This window comes from Hylobates moloch, unplaced genomic scaffold (assembly GCF_009828535.3).
Source record: "Hylobates moloch isolate HMO894 unplaced genomic scaffold, HMol_V3 SCAFFOLD_18, whole genome shotgun sequence".
Taxonomy (NCBI): Eukaryota; Metazoa; Chordata; class Mammalia; order Primates; family Hylobatidae; genus Hylobates; species Hylobates moloch.
The window spans coordinates 17,643,718-17,664,287 of record NW_026652293.1 but is presented as its reverse complement, the minus strand read 5'-3'; the positions used below and the strand labels follow the sequence as shown (position 1 = coordinate 17,664,287).

Sequence of the window (20,570 nt, the reverse complement as noted above, 5' to 3'; positions counted from 1 at the left end):
CAAACTTTACATTTGGAGTAGTCAATGTGTTTTACTATTTTAGTTCTATATATCATTAAATGTTTATAAATTTCTGTGAAAATAAACATGTAAATTAGCTCATCAAAATTAAGACTGTATGATTTCATTATTGATATTTTTAAAACACTTGGTAACAAACCACAAAATGGAACTGATATCTGCTCATTCACTCTACTAATAATTACTGAACATTGACTTTGTTCAGTGAACTGTGCTTGCACATAATTTGCAATACAGTAGCTAGTATGAATAATACTTCTTTAGTACTCTACGATGGATTATTACAGATACTTTCACACTTTGACTAGTCTGATCTTATGGTGCTAAATGTTTTGATCTCAGGTTGCAGTACTAAAGGATAAATTTATTCATAAGATAACAATTTAAAAGAAAAGAGAAGAAATACTGCATCAGAATGTTTTAAAGGAAGTTGCATTTTAAAAACTATAAATGTACTTCATTTAGAGAGGATTCGTAACACATATACTTTGAAGAATTATGTGTTTATATGTTTTCTATTTTTCTTAATCTCTGAATAAAAAATTATGAAGTGATACATTTGAGTATTATGTTTCTTTGAAAAGGGATGGTAGTTCATTGAAATGTTTTCTAAATAATTTCATAGTTTCATATAAAATGTCAGCAGTGGATAAAATCTTTGAGTTCCTGCTCAGGTTAATTATTTTACATTATGTTTAGTTTTCTATTTAACTCCATATAAAATTGAAACTGGATTCTTCTAGAAAATAATTGTAATGCTTAGATGTTATCAAAATGCACAACAGATTGCATCACAGTATAAATTATATTTTTAAAATTTGTATTTTCTGTTAATGTTAGGACTAAAATACATCACAAACACAACAATGAAAGATAACCAGTTTGCTAAATATTGGAATACAAGCTTCTTTTGGTATATTTATATATAAACAATGCCTAAAATAGTCCCAATCACTTAATAAAGGTACTTAATAAATCTTTGTTAAGTTAGTTTAGGAACTTATGTAGGCAAAGTGACTGCTTACTTGAGCAGCCAGATTGATGCAAATCAATAGATTTCTTAGAAACGCTATGTTCAGAGTTGAATGTTCAGCAAATATGTAAATCTAAGTGGAAGCAAAAGAGAGAGGAGAAAAATGAGGCAGGGAAGACAAAGGAGGAGGTTGAAGTAGAAGTCAGTAGCAGGAGAAAGAAGAGGGAGAGAGAAGTTAGAGCATTTACTATTTACATTTACCTGTAGTGCCTTCGCCCTTCCTCTCAGTACCCTTAATCTCCTGGTTGGTGCATCTTTCTCCAATTACTACTAAAGGGATCAGAGCTACTACAGAGTTTCAGGGATACATTTGAACCTGCATTGGCTTATGCTGGAAATCATCAATGCCATACTTAAAATACTCATAATACTTACAAAATGTTCTAGTTACATATTATTCTGCAATACCACCCTCAACTGTACGATATATTGAAAATTACCTAATGAGAACATAGATAACCTTCTATTTGATAATTAAAAATGGTCATTTCACAAAATATTTCTTTATAACCACAAAACAAGCAAACAATAAAAAAAGTCTTTTTTCCTACACCTAAGATGCCCGGCATTCCCAAGGAAAAATAAACTCTGTATTTTTATGTATTTTAAGAACTTAATGTTTTAATTTCTCATCAGGGTATTTGGCCCTGCCTATTAGTCTCTTTTCTCAATTTTTCTTTTATACTTCATTATCCTCTTCAAATCCCCATTTCTGGTGAACATTCTGCTAATTATTGAATGATAATTCATAATTCATGAATTTTCTCAAATTTTTATTCTCATAGAGAAATATGTGTTCTCCTTTTTAGCTCCACTCTCAGAAACAATAAAAAGCATAATAACACTCTTTAGTGATCTGTTAATATAGTCAAAGAATTGTGCTAAAAAGAGTCATTATCAATAATTATGTTATTTAATATCAGATAGACGCTAACATTGGCATCTTTTTTAAAAATAATGAAACTGAAGTTTCAAAAAGTTAGGTAACATTGCAGCAGTTAGTTAAATCCATGTAGTTAATATGTAGCAGAACCAGAATTTGCACGACCCTGAGTGGAGATCTCTCTGTTACCTAAATTGAAAGGGAATAAATATTATTTCTTTCCATCAGATTTAATTCTTAGCCTGTGCTATAGACACATCTTCCCTTCCTCCATAATTATCCATTGGGAAAATAAATGGAAGAGAGTTTGAAGAAGATAATGTGGTCGATTGTTTTATTTCTTAATTTCTCAGCTTCTTTTATTACCTCTACTAATGGCCCTTGGTCTATCACACTTTATTTTTTAGTTATATTTAACCTGTTTTGTCTTCCACTATTTCATGCACACCCTTTACCTCCAGGTTACATACTTATATAGTTAACTTTATTTCCCTCTAGGCTTAAGCCTTTTTGTGGGCAGATCCCCTACCATTTCTTTTTTAATTTTATCGCCTGTGTCTTGAGTATCTGCTACAATTGATATAGTTGATCGATTGTATCATAGTTGATACTCAATAAATAGGTGTTTAATGAATAAATCTCAATGTCTCTGTCATAATAGAAAAGAATCGTCTTCTTCAGGTTTTTTCAAAACTACATGGTAACTCTTGTTTCTTCATTCAACTGGTAGTTAAAGGCTAGTGACACCCAGAGAGTTTTCCTTAGTCATCTATCCTCACTCTGTCATCTTCCTTTGGAAAATCTATTCCATATTCAACATTCAATTTCTACTTGTAATATGCTAGTTATTTCTGATGAATCTCTCTCTCTTCTGCTCAGGCCTCTATTTTCTGCATTTGTCTTATATATTCAACTTCCATTTATACGTGAGTATCCCATATGCATCAGGTATAAAATTAAGCTTCTCTTCCCCCATAACATAACTTGTCCTATATTCGCTGCTCGTGAAAGACACCAGTGATTACCTACTTTCTTAAGCTAGAAGCCTGTGAGTTACATAAGATAGATATACTTTCTTGTTCACATATAACTTCTCTACACCAAAATATAATTGACTTCCCCTTGCTTGCCATCACTGCTACCACTGTACTTAGTACTTTATCTTTTCTTTCATGTATTAATAATTTTAACTAATATTTCTCTATTTTTCTCAATGCATTATACATGAGTTTTCAAAAGTACAGTCCTGATTCTGCAATACTCTTATTTAAAATCCTTTGCTGGTTCACCTTATTTTCAAAACAAAAATCCAAACTACTCTATGTGTTATGTACAAAACATACTTTATAAGATATACAAGTTTTCAACTTTATTCATAGTGAAATAAATAATATAAAAACTATGTTAACCAAATCGAACAGTTTTTTTATGCATGTGTGCAGTCGAATGCTATTATAGCAATGGCAAAATATGAGTTATTTCTTTTTCTCTCAATTGATACATTTATTCAACTCAGACATTTTATGTAACTGAATTTCCTCATTTTTCTATTCTGTTAGTCAAAAACAGCACGTCTAAAATTGCAAATGAACTCTTCAATTTCAGAAATATTGTGAATATCGTTTGGACAGCAGTCTCTGTTCTGATTATTCTGTTAGAATTCCTTTTCTGGATACATGGTTTTTAGCTATATTTTCTATGTACATAAAAAATAGCCGGGGTCCTCAGATAGAAAGTGAAAAGGCAGTTTTTAACCTGATGTTAAATTGATTTACCATCATTATTAGAAGTACATAAAGAAAAAGAAATTTAAAATCTTATTATTTTTTGCTATGATGTTTTCTATTCCTTTTTCCGCCAAATGGCAATGTTGTTGAGTAATTCATTTAAGAATATAAAGATTGTTAAACCCTGTAAGTTTTAATTTTCTAACCTGGTTGTTTTAAGATTAGCTATATGTAACTTATTACTTGAATTTAGGGCACAAGCGTTCACTTTTCAGACTGTAGCAGCACAGTTTTTATTTCTGACTTGTTATTTTGATATTAAACTTCATACTTCTAAAAATAATAAATAAATACCACATTTTAATGAAAAATCTGTCTTCAATGAAAATCTAGTTTCTAGTCTCCTGATTAGTCAACCTGAAAAAAATAAAAGCAACTTTTGCAAATGTTCTTTGCTCTAAAATACTTGACATTTTCTACTCCTATTCTTCTCTATTTTTTGTGTGTTGTTCTTCCTACACTTTTTTGGATTTTTTATCTGGCAATTATTTGCAATTCTGAATTATTTTGATTCAAGATTTAATTTAGCTGGCATTTGTTGAAATTCTGCCAAATAACATGTTAGTCATAAAGGGTAAGCACGTGAAATAAGCACAGACTCTATCCTTCACTATTCACACACAAAAAAATTGAGAAAGTCAACATTTATTGAGCTCCTACTGTTTGCCATACTGCCTCTGATATTTATGACAGGTATAATCTCTCAGGCTGAAACGACTACCCTTAAGAGAATGTGTTATCACCTATTACTTATAAATAGGAAGAGCTCTAAACATTAGATGTAAGTCTTAAACAGTTGGGCCAAGATTTAAATGCATGAGGATGTAATAGCATGCACACTATGTCTACTACACCATGGTGCTTCAAAAATTATTTTTTTAGTATCAATACATGCTCAATCTTATACATTTCTTTAATGTAAATTTTAGCTTTAGTTTTAATTGAGTATCACAGGACTCTGGATATTTTCAAGTATGTCTTCCTAATATGACCCAAACATGGTCTCTGTTGTTTTTTAAATACCTTTGACATAAAGTAACTTGAAGAATTTGTCTTTGTTGACATCAATTCATCATACTCTGGATTGATGTAGCTTTACATTGCCTTTGGAAGATAGGATTAATACTCTTTGTCTCTTCTGAGAGTTTTGTGGGATTTTTTTTAAACAAAGTTGCTTTGGTTATTTTGTATTTTCACATGAATGTTAAAATCCGTTAGTTAATCCCTACTAAAACTTTTGTGGAAATTTCCATTGAGATCGTATTGAACCTATGGACTAATTTAGGGAACATTGACATTTCAATGATTAATATGTCTTCTGACTCATGAATACGGTATATCTCTCTATGTCTATGTTTCTTTAATTATTTCAGCAATTTTTTATAGTTTCTAGCATACAGATATTTCACAACTTTTTTTCAGATTTACCTCTATGTATTTACCACTTGTTGATGCTATTGTAAATGGTATTTTAAATTTCAGTTTCTTATTTTCATTACTAATATATACATTGATGTATTATTTACATTGATGTATATTCTTTCATATATGCATTACTACTATTCTATTAGATTTTAAGCAGATTCCAGTAAACATTTTAAAAAGACAATTATGCCTTGTGTGGATAAAAATTTACTTCTTCCTTTCCAATTTGGACACTTTTTGTTTCATTTTTCTGCTTTGTTGCACTGTTCGAGCCTCCAGTAGAATGTTTAATAGAAATGATGAGAGCAGACATCCTCCTTGTTTTGTTCCTGATTTAAGGAGAAAGCATTCAGTCTTCCACCATTAAATATGATGAGATCTAGAAATCTTCATAGATGGTATTTATCAGCTTGAGGAAGTTCCTTTCTATGCCTAGTTGGCTGAAAATTTTTATTAGGAATTCTAGATTTTGTCAAATGACTTTTTCCATAGCTATTGAGATGATGCTTTTCTAAATAATTTAATATAGTGAACTACATTGCATTTTTTGCATTCCTAAGTAAAACCCACTTTGTCACCACGTATTATTCATTTTGCATATTGATGTATTCTGTTTGTTTTTGTTTTAGATTTTTGTAACTTTCATCAGGTGGTATTTTGGTCTGTAGTTTTCTTGAAGTGTTTCTGTCTAGGTTTTGGTGTCAGGTTGATTCCGTACACATAATTCACTTGGAAAGTATTCCTTTCCACTTTTCTGGAAGAGTTTGTTTAGAATTTGTATTATTTTTCTCTCAAATATATTGTAGAAATAACTGGTGATGTAATCTGGACTTAGAATTTTATTTGTAGGAAGGTTTGTTACTACAAATGTAATTCCTTTATATATAGGACTCTACAATTTATTTCTTCTTGGGTAAGCTTCGGTAGTTGGTGTCTTTCAAAAAACTAGTACATTTTGTATAAACTATTAAATACAGTGGTATAAAGTTGTTCATAACATTCTCCTAATATTCTTTTAATATCTAGAGAAACTGTACTAATATCACTTTTTGCTTAGAAACTATACTAATACCACTCTTCCTAATTAATCTGGTTAAATGTTTAAAATCAATTTTATTAATTATTCTCAAAAACAAACTATTGATTTTGATTTTGACCTTTCTTCTTTTTTATTATAGGAATTCAGTGGTATAAAATTTTTCCTATGTACTGCTTTTGCAATATACAATGTATATTTTCAAATGTCATCTTTTCGTTTTCATTTAGGTCAAAATACTTATAATTTTCTTTTGGTTTTCTCACTGGCTCATCAGTTATTTAGAAGTGATTGTCTGTTTTAGATTCTCTTTTTTTTTTTCTTTTATCATCCTTTAAAAGTATAAAAAACAGGCTATCTCATGGCTACACAAAAGAGGCTACTGGGCAGATTGTGATACATGGTTTGCCAATCCCTGGCATAGATCTGTGTTTATATAAAGTATCACTTTTTCTTCTGCCTGAAAAATATAGCTTAACATTTAGGTGGTGAGAATATGCAGGTGCTTAATTATTTCAACTTTCCATTGCCTTAAACTGTATTTATTATTCCCTTTTTAAACTCACTTTTTTTTTTGAAGGATGTTTTCACTGGCTATACCATTCTAGGTTGACAGTTTCTTTTTCTGCAGCACTCCAGATCTTTAAATATTTGTATCTACTCTCTTCTTGTTTGCATTGTTTCAAATGAAATATCTGATATAATCTTAATTTTTTCCTCTGTACATAACATGTTTCTTTCCTTTGGATTTTTAAAAAATATTTCTCTCATCACTAGTTTTGAAATATTTGATTATAATGTATTTTGGTAGTAGTCTTTCATTGGGATTTACTGAGCTTCTCAGATCAGCAGGTATGTAATTTTCACCAAATTTGAAAGCTTTTAGCCATTACTATGTCAATTTTTTTTGCACTCCACTTTTTTAGGGACTCCAATTGTAGGTATATTAGGTAACTTGAAGTTGCACCACAGCTCATTGATGCTGTTTATTTTCTTCTCCTCCTTAATGTCTATGTAAAATTACAGATGATTCATGTTGCTATGCCTTCAAGTTTATTATTTTTTCAATTTCTTCGTAGTCATTAACCTATCCAGTTATTTTTCAAATGTGACATTGTAGTTTTCTTCTTTAACAGTTCCATTTGAATCTTTTTAAATATCTTTTCTCTCTCCACTAACTTTTTAAATGCATGGAAAATAGTTTGGTTAATTTTTTTCCTCTCCTCATTATAGGTCACATTTTTCTGTTTCTTTGCATGCCTGCTAATTTTTCATTGGATTCAAACCTTTGAATTTTACTTTATGGATGCTGGAAATCTTTGTGTTTCTATAAATATTCTTAAGCTTTGTTTTGTGATGCAGTTAACTACTTGGAAAGCGTTTTATCCTTTTTTGTCTTGCATTTGAGGTTTGCTAAGTGATTCGGGAGCAGTCCTCATTGTAGGGCTAATTATTCTCCACTGCTAAAGCATTACTTTTCTGTATACTCTACCCAGTGCCCTGTCAATTACGTCATTTTCCATCATGTTTAGTGGGAACAGACATTACTCCACATTCTGTATGAGTGCTGGGTATTCTTCTTCTAATCTTTCATGTTCTTCTCCTGGCCTGGGGTAGTTTCCTCCTACATATTGCTAATAAAGACTCATGGAATATTTAAGGGCAATCCTCTATAGATCCCCAGAATTCTATTTCTGGGCATCTCTTTACTCTATAGTACTCTGTCCTAAAAATTCTAATTTCTTTGTCATTCCTCAACCCTTAGCTTCATCTCTTTAACTCAAGGATTCCATAGTCTCCATCTGGTTCTCTCTATATATACCAAGATCTGGAAAATCTCTCAAGGCAATACACTGGAGTAATTCTAGGACTTGCCTTATTATTTCTCATCTGTCAGGAATCATTGTTATCTATTGCCTAATAATAACTTTCTAAGATCACCATTTTATATATTTGGTTAGTTTTTATTTATTCCTATAGGAGGGTAAATCTGATCCTTGTTAATCCATCTTGGTGAAAAGCATAAGTGCCCTTCAGCTGTTTTCAATCTATTCAACAATACGGTCAGAACTGAATTAAATATGGCTATAGGGACCTGGAATTAAAGTAAATAGAAAAGCAACATTTTAATTCTCTCTTGTTATCTATTTTAGCTACAGATTTACACCAGTTTGGACTTTATTTCTCAAGTTAAAGCATTCTAATTGTAATTTGCTTTGATTAAGAAGGATAATAATATTGGACGTGATAAGTTTCAATTAACCTGATTATTTATTTGAATTCCTTCCAAAGGCTCAAGATCATTTCCTAGTAGTCTTGAGCCTTTGGAAGGAATTCAAATAAATAATCTGGCTTTGAGTTGCCTAGATCTTACAGACTAAGTTCTCCCTTCCTGATTTTTGGGTCAAAATACTTCGCATATTTAACTGACCACTTTGTAATTAAAAAAAACACAATTAATTATTTGCAGGTCTCTTTTTCTATTTCCCTATGGCTCCAGTATAGTGAGTTTAAGGGACTTGGAGCCTGACCAGGGAAAAAGATATAATTGCTACGTGGCAGGAACACACAATGAGCTTTATTTGGGTAAGAATTTGACAGGTTCGTATGCATAGGAAGACCATAGTAGCATACGACCACCAGGGGCTATGACACAGAAGGAGAAGAAGGCAAAGGAACTCACACAGGATAGGGTACCAGTTAGGCGGATTGTGTGTCTAGGTGACATCAGTCAGCAACACAGCAGGGGGTCTCTGGGTCAGAGAGCACCAAAGGGCAGCAGCAGCTGGGGCTCCTCCTTAGCTACAGGGTTTATTTTATCAATGGCTAGTGGATGTTAAATGCAGTTTTGTATGGTATACATAGGTGATAGCCTAAGTTGCTTTTTATAATCTGCTTTTTGGAGCTATGTGTAAAATCACTGTGTACAATTTTGGGTTTGATGCTGGAGGCCTTCTGAGCTAATTGGCCCCAGCTTGCTATAAAGAAGTAAACAACAGCGGGTCAATAACACAGAGGGTATCCTTATCTCACGTATATAACAATCCATTCCTTGGTCTCATATTGTTTTACAATCTAATGCTTGCATTTAGAGCCAGTGATGAAATATCTTTAAGACTCAGACCCTTAAAAGGATGTGAATTAGGATTTCAGAGGGTGTTTGCAGCTTGTCTGACCATGTACTAAGGAAAAGCAAAGCAAACAGCTCAGAAAAGACTTTAATCTGTTCAATCTGTTTGGGCAGTACAGTGCTATTATGGCCCCTTTGCTCTATGTTCCTACCTATCCACATACCACAAGATGTTTAACTGGAGTACAGACCCCTCATTTGGTAGCCAATAAAAAATCTAGGATTATGGAATTATCTAACATAATGGCCAGTAATGTATGGTAGGATTCAACCAAGAGTTTTAGTCCTTGGGCCATTTGTTTAATTTGTGTGGCTAACACCTTAGACATGGATAACCGTGTTTCTTTAATTGTGTTTGGTATGTTGTACATACGCTATTCCTACTGTCCCAGAAATGTGTGATCCTAAAGTTGTTAGCACTTTGAATACTATTAGGAAAACTCATTTGCAGCATTGGAGAGTTGTGCTAGTGTGGTTTATAGAGGCAAGAACTTTGGAAGGAGGGGGCATGGTGAGCTTCCACTGCCAAGTAAAAATCTACTGGAATTTTGATCCAAATCAAAATGCAGGAAATATCGTCCAGGGTCTGATAAGGAAAAGCCATTTGGTTCCCTTACAGGCCCAAAATACTTCCTCTCTTCTGTGTCTCTATGAAGGCAAGTTTTTATAGTTTGGTGCAATTGCAGACAGTGTTGATAAAGGTTAGGGTAAAATAAGCATGTATGATATGAGCACTTGGGTCTACTAAATTGGTTATGGGCTCAATTTATTATTGTCCAGATATCTGCATGATATCAGTCTCTGTATATTATTGTTGGATGTGGATAGTCATTGGAATAGGCTTATTATGATAAATGAGGTTTGCAGGGGAACCTGGACAGGGGAGAGTATTATTCTATGTTACATAAAATCAGGCGGGCAGAAGCAACCCCAGCATGTGGTTAAATTTGCCATAGTAAATGTTTCTGAGTCAACGACTATGTGCAGGTTCGGTGTGGTGGACAATTGCATGTCCCTCCTTGTTCAGACTGGTATATATTGGTGCTTGAGTTGCCTGCCAACTGCCATTGGTAAATGCCATAAGCCATAAGCACCTTGCAGGTGCTCTTGGTTATTTGAACAATCAACATTACACATTAATATTGCTTAGTATTTTCACTTACTCTATTATTTTACAAGAACATGTATCATAAAAAGAAATATGGGCCTTAAAACAGGGCCTATTGAGAGAACTTGGATGACAATGGCCCCATTAACTCCCCATAATCCTAGCAATATTAAGTTCACCCTTTTATGACATAAGTACATCATATTTAAATTCACTGCCAATGAGGAGACCACCTGTAGAGACACTGAGACCTCTGCTGGTATATACACCCACAGTAAACACAACCACAATTGCTAGTTTGCACAGAAAAATGCAAGCCAGTTTGCATGGGAGCCCTGGCATTACTGCCGACACCAAAGGAATATCACTGGGTAATTTCATCTTTTTCTTGTCTCTCGTAGAAAATTCAACATGTAGAAATTCAACATGATGTAGAAGTAATTGCCCCCCACCCCAGACCAGGTAATACCATTTGGTCGATACCAAGGGTAAAATCAGATCTCCTGCTTCTTGCTGAAGATGACCTCCAACTTTAACCTCTACTATGTTGTTCTTCCTCCTTATCTGGAAAGTTTTTACCTTTGCTAGTGGTAACTACACATCCACTGGAGAATCATGTTAGTCTTGCTAATTTACACCCTACCACTGACAAGATATTTCTGAAAACAGCATGCAATGTGTACACCAGGGGGAGGCAAATAACATGAGTCATTCTGGGGACAATGGAACCATACTGTTGACTATTTGGGTAGGTCAGTCCTAATAACATCACCATAAACATCAACACTTAGGCTAGCACTCCTCCTCCTATTCTACCAGCACTAGCAATACTCATTCCAGCTAAACCAGACTCTTGGATATCACTTGTCACTCAGTGACACCAAGTCCTATCAGCCAATGTTTACTTCAAATCAACAAAATAAAACACACATTATTAACTAGTGCTATCAAACAAACAGAACAATGAATTGCTATCTATCATGTCTCATTTATGGAATGTCCAGAAATTGTGTTCACCCAATATTACAATAAAAATGCTCACACTTGCCACAATCAATCAAAATGCTGTAATTCATAGCCAATACCAACAAATACTACAGGATTAAAGCAATAATGTTATAGCTCTTACCAATCCTTGGGATAATAATAAAAGTAACCCTTGCCAAAAATATACACCCCTTGCTATATACTAAATGTTTGTGACTGCTCTAAAATTTACATGTTGAAATGTTAACCCCTACTGTGATGGTATTAGGAAATGGTACCTACAGTAGATGATTACGTTAAAAGGCCAGAACCTTCACAGACAGGATTAGTGTCCTTATAAAGAGAGGTCAGAGAGCTCTCCTGCCCCTTTTGCCACATAAGGATACTGTGAGAAGTTGTCAATTTGCAACCTGGAAGAGGACCCTCACCAGAACCCGGCAATACCAGCATCTTGATTTCAGACTTCCTAACCTTCAGAACTGTGAGAGATAGATTTCTGTTGCTTATAAGCAGTGCATGAATTCTTTTTCATAGCAGCTGGAGCTGACTAAGACACCCTTACAACTCTTCATCTCTTTTCCTGTGACAGTTATGTGCCACATAAGGACTTTAATAAATGACAGACCATATATTCGATGGTGGTCCCATAAGATTAAAATAATACATTTTATTGTACCTTTTCTATGTTTACGTATGCTTAGATAAACAAATACACATGGCTAATTACTGAAATTTACATTAGAGTTGAATGTAATAAAGTAATTGCCCTGATCCTTCACTTCTGGATACACAGAGTTTAATTATGGACTTATTCTGCATTTCAAATACTTGGTACCAACAAGATGGAGAACTAAGAAATAGTTAAGAGAAAATGATAAAATATTATTCTACTGAGGAAAATGTTAAGAACCACAATACATCTGAGTAAAAATAATAATAATCTGAAATTCAAATTAAAAGGTCAAAAGTTACATAGAAGTTTGCAGTGCCATACAAGGCATTGAGTGATGTTACATAGCAAATTGTACATGAGATAATAATAGACAGCCAAAATGACAATTGTTCCCTATGCTGCATATCAAAATGCATTATGCTGCCAAGTAGTAAAATCGTGATCTCAATATATTAAAAATAAAAGCAGCATATGAGATACACTTGCTCTTAGTAGACTGAAAGGTATGGAATATGTAAGACACTGGTGAGTAAAAACTAATTTATCACTTTTCTGGATATCAGTGATACGTGGTTGGAACTCTGGGGAAGGGGTCAGGTGATGAACGTTAAGCTATTTACCTTCAAAATTCTTCTATGAACTGATGACAATTGTGCTTCAAAACTCCTTTTCTGAGAAATTTTTCTTTGCTTCTTACATTTTTCTGCAAAGAGTCCCTACTGCCTAATCATTTCCACTTTGCTTCTTCGAAAACACCAGTCCATATTTTACTAAGGAATAGTTGAAGTTCCACTTTCTTTTGCCTGTAGGGATATTGATTAATCCTAAATTATAATTATAGCTTTACTCCCATTTATATCTCCATTCTGTGAAAGGGTCACATGCGCAAAGCGGCCCCCAAACAACACAAGAGCCTAGAAACCAAAGAATGAGACAGAAACACCCAGTTTGCCAGTAAAAAGTATTTTAGTGGTGGAATTTAGAGACAGAAGTGTGGCCTTCAGAGGCAACAAGGCAGGTAGGTCTCTACACTGTCACCTCCCAGACTTACATTCCATAGGGAATATATTCCCTATGCTTATTCCATAGGCTTATATTCCATAAGGAAAAGGTATAGTACTTCAGCAAGACAATTACAGACAACCCTCCAGAACTGGTAAGAATGCTATGTACATCATAGCCTGTAATTTGTGCAATAACATCAACACTGACATTTCTTACACTGAAGTTTTTAAAGTGTAAGAACTGTAAGGACAATAAATAATGTAAGAAAGCCTAGGCAATACCAATCAGGACATAGGCATGGGCAAGGACTTCACGTCTAAAACACCAAAAGCAATGGCAACAAAAGCCAAAATTGACAAAAGAAACTACTATCAGAATGAACAAGCAACCTACAGAATGGGAGAAAATTTTGCAATCTACTCATCTGACAAAGAGCTAATATCCAGAATCTACAATGAACTCAAACAAATGTATAAGAAAAAAACAACCCCATCAACAAGTGGGTGAAGGAGATGAACAGACACTTCTCATAAGAAGACATTTATGCAGCCAAAAGACACATGAAAAAATGCTCATCATCACTGGCCGTCAGAGAAATGCAAATCAAAACCACAATGAGATACCATCTCACACCAGTTAGAATGGTGATCATTAAAAAGTCAGGGAACAACAGGTGCTGGAGAGGATGTGGAGAAATAGGAACACTTTTACACTGTTGGTGGGACTGTAAACTAGTTCAACCATTGTGGAAGTCAGTGTGGCAATTCCTCAGGGATCTAGAACTAGAAATACCATTTGACCCAGCCATCCCATTACTGGGTATATACCCAAAGGATTATAAAACATGCTGCTATAAAGACACATGCACACGTATGTTTATCGTGGCACTATTCGCAATAGCGAAGACTTGGAACCAACCCAAATGTCCAACAATGATAGACTGGATTAAGCAAATGTGGCGCCTATACACCATGGAATACTATGCAGCCATAAAAAATGATGAGTTCATGTCCTTTGTAGGGACATAGATGAAGCTGGAAACCATCATTCTCAGCAAACTATCGCAAGGACAAAAAACCAAACACCACATGTTCTCACTCATGGGTAGGAATTGAACAATGAGAACACATGGACACAGGAAGGGGAACATCACACACTGGGGCCTGTTGTGGGGTGGGGGGAGGGGGGAGGGACAGCATTAGGAGATAGACCTAATGTAAATGACAAGTTAATGGGTGCAGCACACCAACATGGCACATGTATACATATGTAACAAACCTGCATGTTGTGCACATGTACCCTAGAACTTAAAGTATAAAAAACAAAAAATCAGGAAGCATGCATGGGACTAGAGCTAATCAGAAATCAACATGGCAGATCAAGGTGGAGCCACTTTTGTCTCCACAATTTCTTTAGCTTCAAGAATACATAATATTTATGGGAAAATCATACACACTATTTAGAATCTGGAAAAAATGCTTAGTCCTGCTAAATCACTTACTACCTTTTTGATGTGGCCAAATCCTTTAACCTATGACATTTAGATTTTTTGCCTATAAAAACAGAAATAATAAAGACTTGCTTGTAAGATTATTATGAGTCTTGAAAAAAGTATTTATGAAAACTATCAGGAACACTTTTAGTGTTAATTTTTCTCCTCTTTCACTTCTTAAAAAATAGTAACTTATGCTTGTATTAAAATATCTCATAAACCCCATAAATATACATGCCTAATACATACCCATTTTTTAAATAACTTAGTGGAAATAAATTCTATGAATGAGAAACAATAAGAAACTTCATCTGGCATTTTCTTCTATGTAATCTTCATGCAGTTGAAATGAAAGTATTTTCACATTGTCTGAAATACAATTTGATTAATTAAAGCAATATTTTTACACTGCAGATCATGATCTCTAAAATTAGTGAGATTAATTTTTTTTATTTCACAGCTAATATTTACCATTATGCTAGTGATAAGATTGGATTCACAATGTTTTATTACTTGGCTCAGAACCAAAATTAGAGACAAAATCATGCGCATGGCTTCTTATGTGAATCATCTTGGCACGATATTAACATCAATATGAGATGAAAGGCTGATGAAATTCCACAGACCATTGAATCAACAAGCTCTTTCTTATTGAACCATCCTCAATGATTCTACCATGAATGATATGAAAATTATTCCTAACTTCAAGTTTCTTTTCTTTTTGAAATAACAACTATTTATCTTGTAAAAAGTGACTCATTTTTGCCATTTATAACAAATATTAAGAGTAGAAAAATAGTAACTGATTACCTTTTAAAGCAAAGATGAAATAAGTATTAAGTGAAACTTACAAAGTCTGTTTCTGTTAAAGGATTTACACTACTATGTGATGGTCATTGAGAGTCAAATATGAATTCCCTTTTTATATTAGGAATCAGCATCATGTCAGACATAGAAATTTGGTATCATTATTTTATTTTTATGATCAAGTATTATTCTGATTCAACACCGTACCTTTAATTTGGAAGTTGAATATTAACCTAAACGATGTTGTACAGAAACCTGTAAGTGATCTCTATTCTATTTCATTGTTATAAAAGGGAAAAAATTTATCTATAAAGAGCCATCAAGGAAAAAAAAATGAAACACTGTGTTCATAAAACAAGCAGTTTGCCCTCACACATGACCTTTCAGGCATGCATCTTGGTCAGGTCTTTTCAAGATGGATCTAACACAGCTTGAGTTTATTGTAGTTGACTGTGGCTTCACTCTCCTGCACTGATTCCTCACTCCTAGGCTGTCAGCAGACCTCCCGTTATCTTCTAGATTTTGATTCTTTTGCACAAGTCAGACACCAGACTTTTACTTCCAAAATCTGAGGAATACATAGCAACACTATTAAATATCTCTCATTCTCCTGGGATTCTATAATGGCACCAATCCTCCCATGGTCCTGGGTTTGGCATGTGGGAATTGCCATCCTTTTCCCCTCTCCAATGGCTGGGGGTAGGAAAACACCATAATATTCTCTGTTACACAAATATCTGTTTTCAAAGAACTCCTGACTTTGATCAAGCCCTTTCATGGCCCTCCAGCTTTCTCCTATACATAGGCTGGAAGTAGGGGATGGATTGGAGAGTCTAGAACATATTTTTGGCCACTTTTTAGAGTCTTACCAGGATGCACCAGCATCACTCTTTTGAATGTGTGGCTGTTTAACATCCATTATCATCTATACAGGGACATCAGTTAAAACTCTAAGACAACAGGAAAAGTAAATTTAACATTTTTTTTCTAAAATTCTATTACATTCTCATATTTTATCTATGTAGGTATTCTTTTGTTTTATAGGACAATACAGTAGGGAAGTTAAATAATTGACCTAATAGCTCACATCTAGAAGGAAGATTTTAAGAAATTCTAATGCAAATCTCTGAACCCCACTACTTTCCAAAAAGTGGAATCTTAGTAGGCACATAGTTTATTGGCATAGTTAAGCTGAGGACCCTCCTCAAGTTTAGGGCAATAAACCTGATTTCCAGTTGTAGATACTGGAGAAAATGGGGCCATTACTATACTATTAGGCCCATTAATGATTGGTCCTGGAAGAGAATGAACCTGAGTCCACAAGGTGAAAGACTTCTGGCCTTGTATTAATTGGATAAAGTAAAGCAGTATAAGGCAAATAGCCAATAATGCAGTACCTTATTGGGGGTGGGGGAGAAGCAGTTTGTTATTCTCACAGCACCTTAAGCAAGTGAATTGTATTTGTTTTTCTTTTTCTTTTTGAGACGGAGTCTGTCGCCCAGGCTGGAGTGCACTGGCGCGATCTCGGCTCACTGCAACCTCCGCCTCCCGGGTTCACGCTATTCTTCCTGCCTCAGCCTCCCGAATAGCTGGGACTACAGGCACCCGCCACCACGCCCCGCTAATTTTTTTTGTGTTTTTAGTAGAGGCGGGGTTTTACCATGTTAGTCAGGATGGTCTGGATCTCCTGACCTCGTGATCCGCCTGCCTCGGGCTCCCAAAGCTCTGGGATTACAGGTATGAGCCACCGTTCCCGGCCAAGTCAATTATAGTTCATATGGTTTTTCAGAAATAGCAATATTTCACAGATTTCAACTTTCTCATTTCCTTGAGTATTATCATTGTCAAGGACAAAGATAGGCTGATATATGCATATTCCCCCTTAAAAGAAAAGAGTTTGGAAAAGCCCATTATCATTTGAAGGCTTTATCGAGGAAGCGGGACACTTCCACCAATTCCATGGGTGAGGACTTAACTATGGTTTGAAAGTTTGTGTCTCCCTTCCAAATTCATATGTTCAAATTCTAACCTTTAAATGATATTGTTAGGAGATGAGACTTTTTCAAAGATAACTGAATTACGAAAAAGAGCCCCAATGACTGGGATTCGTGTCCTTATAAAAGAGACTGCAGAGCCAAGTAGCCCCTTCCACCATGTAAGGAGATGGGCAGAAAATACAATAAAGTATGGAGAAAGGACACAACACACAAAGGCAGTGGTTGTCCATAATGTAAAATAGGGACAACCATGTTAGAACTAGGGAGGACATCTTTTCAGCTGTATAAAAAAAGAATCTATATAGAAAAGGATACGTTTTGTTTGGAATAACAAGCTAGGAGCATTATTTTAGGAAGTCTGGTTGTATAATAAAGCATTTCTCAAGGCAGAGAAAATAACAAAGTTGACACTGTAAAATTCTGTTTGCATTAAAGATAGACATAAAAAATTCTATACTAGGATGATGAGAGCAAGATTTGAAAGGAATAACAAACTTCTAGAGCTGTGCTTCTTAATATGGAAGTCATTAGCAACATGGCGATTTTATAAAAATTGAAGAGCTTTACTGAGGTATAATTGACATCTAATAAATTGTATATGTTTAAGGCATACAAGTTTGATGAATTTTGACACCACAATCAAGATAATGAATGTATACACCACCAGCCCCCACCAAAATTTTCCTACTGTCGCTTCATAAACCCTTCCTTCTACCCCTCGTCATTGCCTTCCATTCCCAAGCAACTACTGAACTGTTTTCTGTCACTAAAGGCAAATATGCATTATTTAGAATTTTATATAAATGAATCACACGATTTTTCCTTTATAAAATGTAGCATTTTTTACTTGATACAACTATTTTGAAATTCATCTATGTTTTTGTTCATGTCAATAGACCATGCCTTTATATGGCTGAGACGTGCTCCGTCATATGAATGTACCACAGTTTGTTTTTCCATACACCTCTTGATGGACTTTTGTATTTTCTTTCTTTCATTTTTTGGCTATTATAATGGACACAGCTATAAACATCTATGTACAAGTCTTATTTTTTAATCGGTTTGTGTAAAAACTTAGTTGTATACTTGCTGGATCATATGATAAGCAAATGTTTAGCTTCTTTAGAAACTACTGGGCTTTTTAAAGTGGTGGTACCATTTTTCAGTCCCACTACCAAAATATAGGACTTCCAGTTAATCCATACCTTTGTCAACTCATGATATGTAAATCTGATTAATTTCAGCCATTCTGATAGGTTTGTAGTGGTAGCTCATTGTGATTTTAATTTTTTTCTCTAATAAATACTGATATTGAGCATCTTTCCCCGTTCTTGCTAGACACCAGTTTATCTTAATTAAAGTGTCTACTCAAATATTTTGCACACTTTAAAGTGGATTGTGTGTTCCATTATTATGGGGTTTTGAGGTTTTATGAAATATTCTACACTTAAGCCTTTGCAGATGTGTAATTTGCACATCGTTTATCCTGGTTTGCAGCCTCTCTTTCCATACTCTTAACACTGACTAAATAAGTCAAATTTGTAAATTTGTTACCTTATAGATCATGGTTGTATTATCACATCTAAGAAATAATTGGCTAATTCAAAATCACAGAAATTTTCTCCTATGTTTTTGTCTAGAGATTTTATAGCCTTAAGTTTTCCATTTAGGTCTACAATCCATTTATATTTAATTTTTGCTCTTGGTGCTTTGTAATAGATCGAAAGTATAATTTTGCATATGAATATGCAATTGTTCCAGCTCCATTTGTTGAAAAGACTATCCTTTTCTCCACTAAATTGCCTTCCTAATTTTGCAGTAAATCAGTTGATCATATATGTGTGGATTGGTTTCTCTACTCTTTGTTCTATTCCATTGACCTATTTGTCTGCCTTGATTGCTATAGTTTTATGATGTGTTGAATTCACTTAGCATAAGTCGTCCAATTTTACATCTCTATATAAATCTTAGAACCAGCTTCCCACATTTTTCAAATACAAAAACACAACACTTACTATCAGGAGCTTTGGCATCTAAACAATATTGAATCTTATAATCTATGAACACAGTGTATCTCTCCATTTATTTAGATCTTTTTAATATTCTCAGCAATATTTTATACTTTTAATTATACAGGTCTTGCAAATATTTTGTAATACTTATCACTAAATGTTTTATATTTTTGATACTACTCTACGGAGACATTGTAAATGGGTGTTTTCTAAGCAGAATATATATAACAGTACTAAACGAGTAAAATGCACATAATACAGTGTTTCATCAATTTAGTCTTCTCAAGGGTCTCTTCTATTTGTTAAAAATATATTATTAAAAATGTTAAAAGAGTTTCTTGTAATAATTGCCAAAATAACTTGTCATTATTTTCAAGCCACCTGGAAGTTATGATTTACATAAGAATGGCTCTAAATACATCAATCCCTTGTTCAGTGTTAGTGAAACTCTTTCACATCATGGCCTAATAGAAAGTAATCATGTTTGTATGGCATACAACCATACAGGAGCAGAGCTGGGAAGATTTATGGGATCGCAGAAAATAGATTCATTACATCATTTCTATTAAATAATTAAAATAAAATACAGTGGAAAATATTAGAAAACATATTAAATATCGAATTCCCATGACATTTCCAAATAAGAGCTTCTGTTTTCAAGGCAGTTTACAACACAATTTTTTTTCTTTTTTTCTTTTCTTTTCTTTTTTTTTTTTTGAGACAGAGTCTCACTCTTGTCACCACGCTGGAGTGCAGTGGTGTGATCTCGGCTACTAGAACCTCCACCTCCCAGTTCAAGTGATTCTCCAGTCTCAGTCTCCCAAGTAGCTGGGACTACAGGCACACACCACCATGCCCAGCTAATTTTTTGTATTTTTAGTAGAGACAGGGTTTCGCCATGTTGGCCAGGAAGGTCTCAATCTCTTGACCTTGTGAGCCACCCACCTCAGCCTCCCAAGGTGCTGGGATTACAGGAGTGAGCCACCACGTCTGGCCTACAACACAATATTTTATATCTAATAGTACTGTAGATATTTGCATCACAATTGATAAATTATGTATAAATAATTATCTGCCTTTGTGTTAAGTTTCATTTTTTATGTGTACCTACTTCTGTGTATTAACTATTAAACTATTATGTGTACCTACTTCTGTGTATTAATTATAACTCTGC

The 20,570-nt window shown here is 34.2% G+C and overlaps 1 long non-coding RNA gene across 1 annotated transcript in view; it reads right to left on the bottom strand.

The window, feature by feature from the left end:
- Nucleotides 1-20,570, bottom strand: part of LOC116457580 (uncharacterized) — a 36,280-nt gene that overhangs the window by 758 nt on the left and 14,952 nt on the right. The window contains exons 2-3 of the long non-coding RNA XR_004245048.1: nucleotides 14,830-14,949; nucleotides 12,704-12,886 (exon numbers count right to left, since the gene is read on the bottom strand). This is a non-coding gene — a long non-coding RNA (uncharacterized LOC116457580). The remainder of the gene's footprint in view (nucleotides 1-12,703; nucleotides 12,887-14,829; nucleotides 14,950-20,570) is intronic.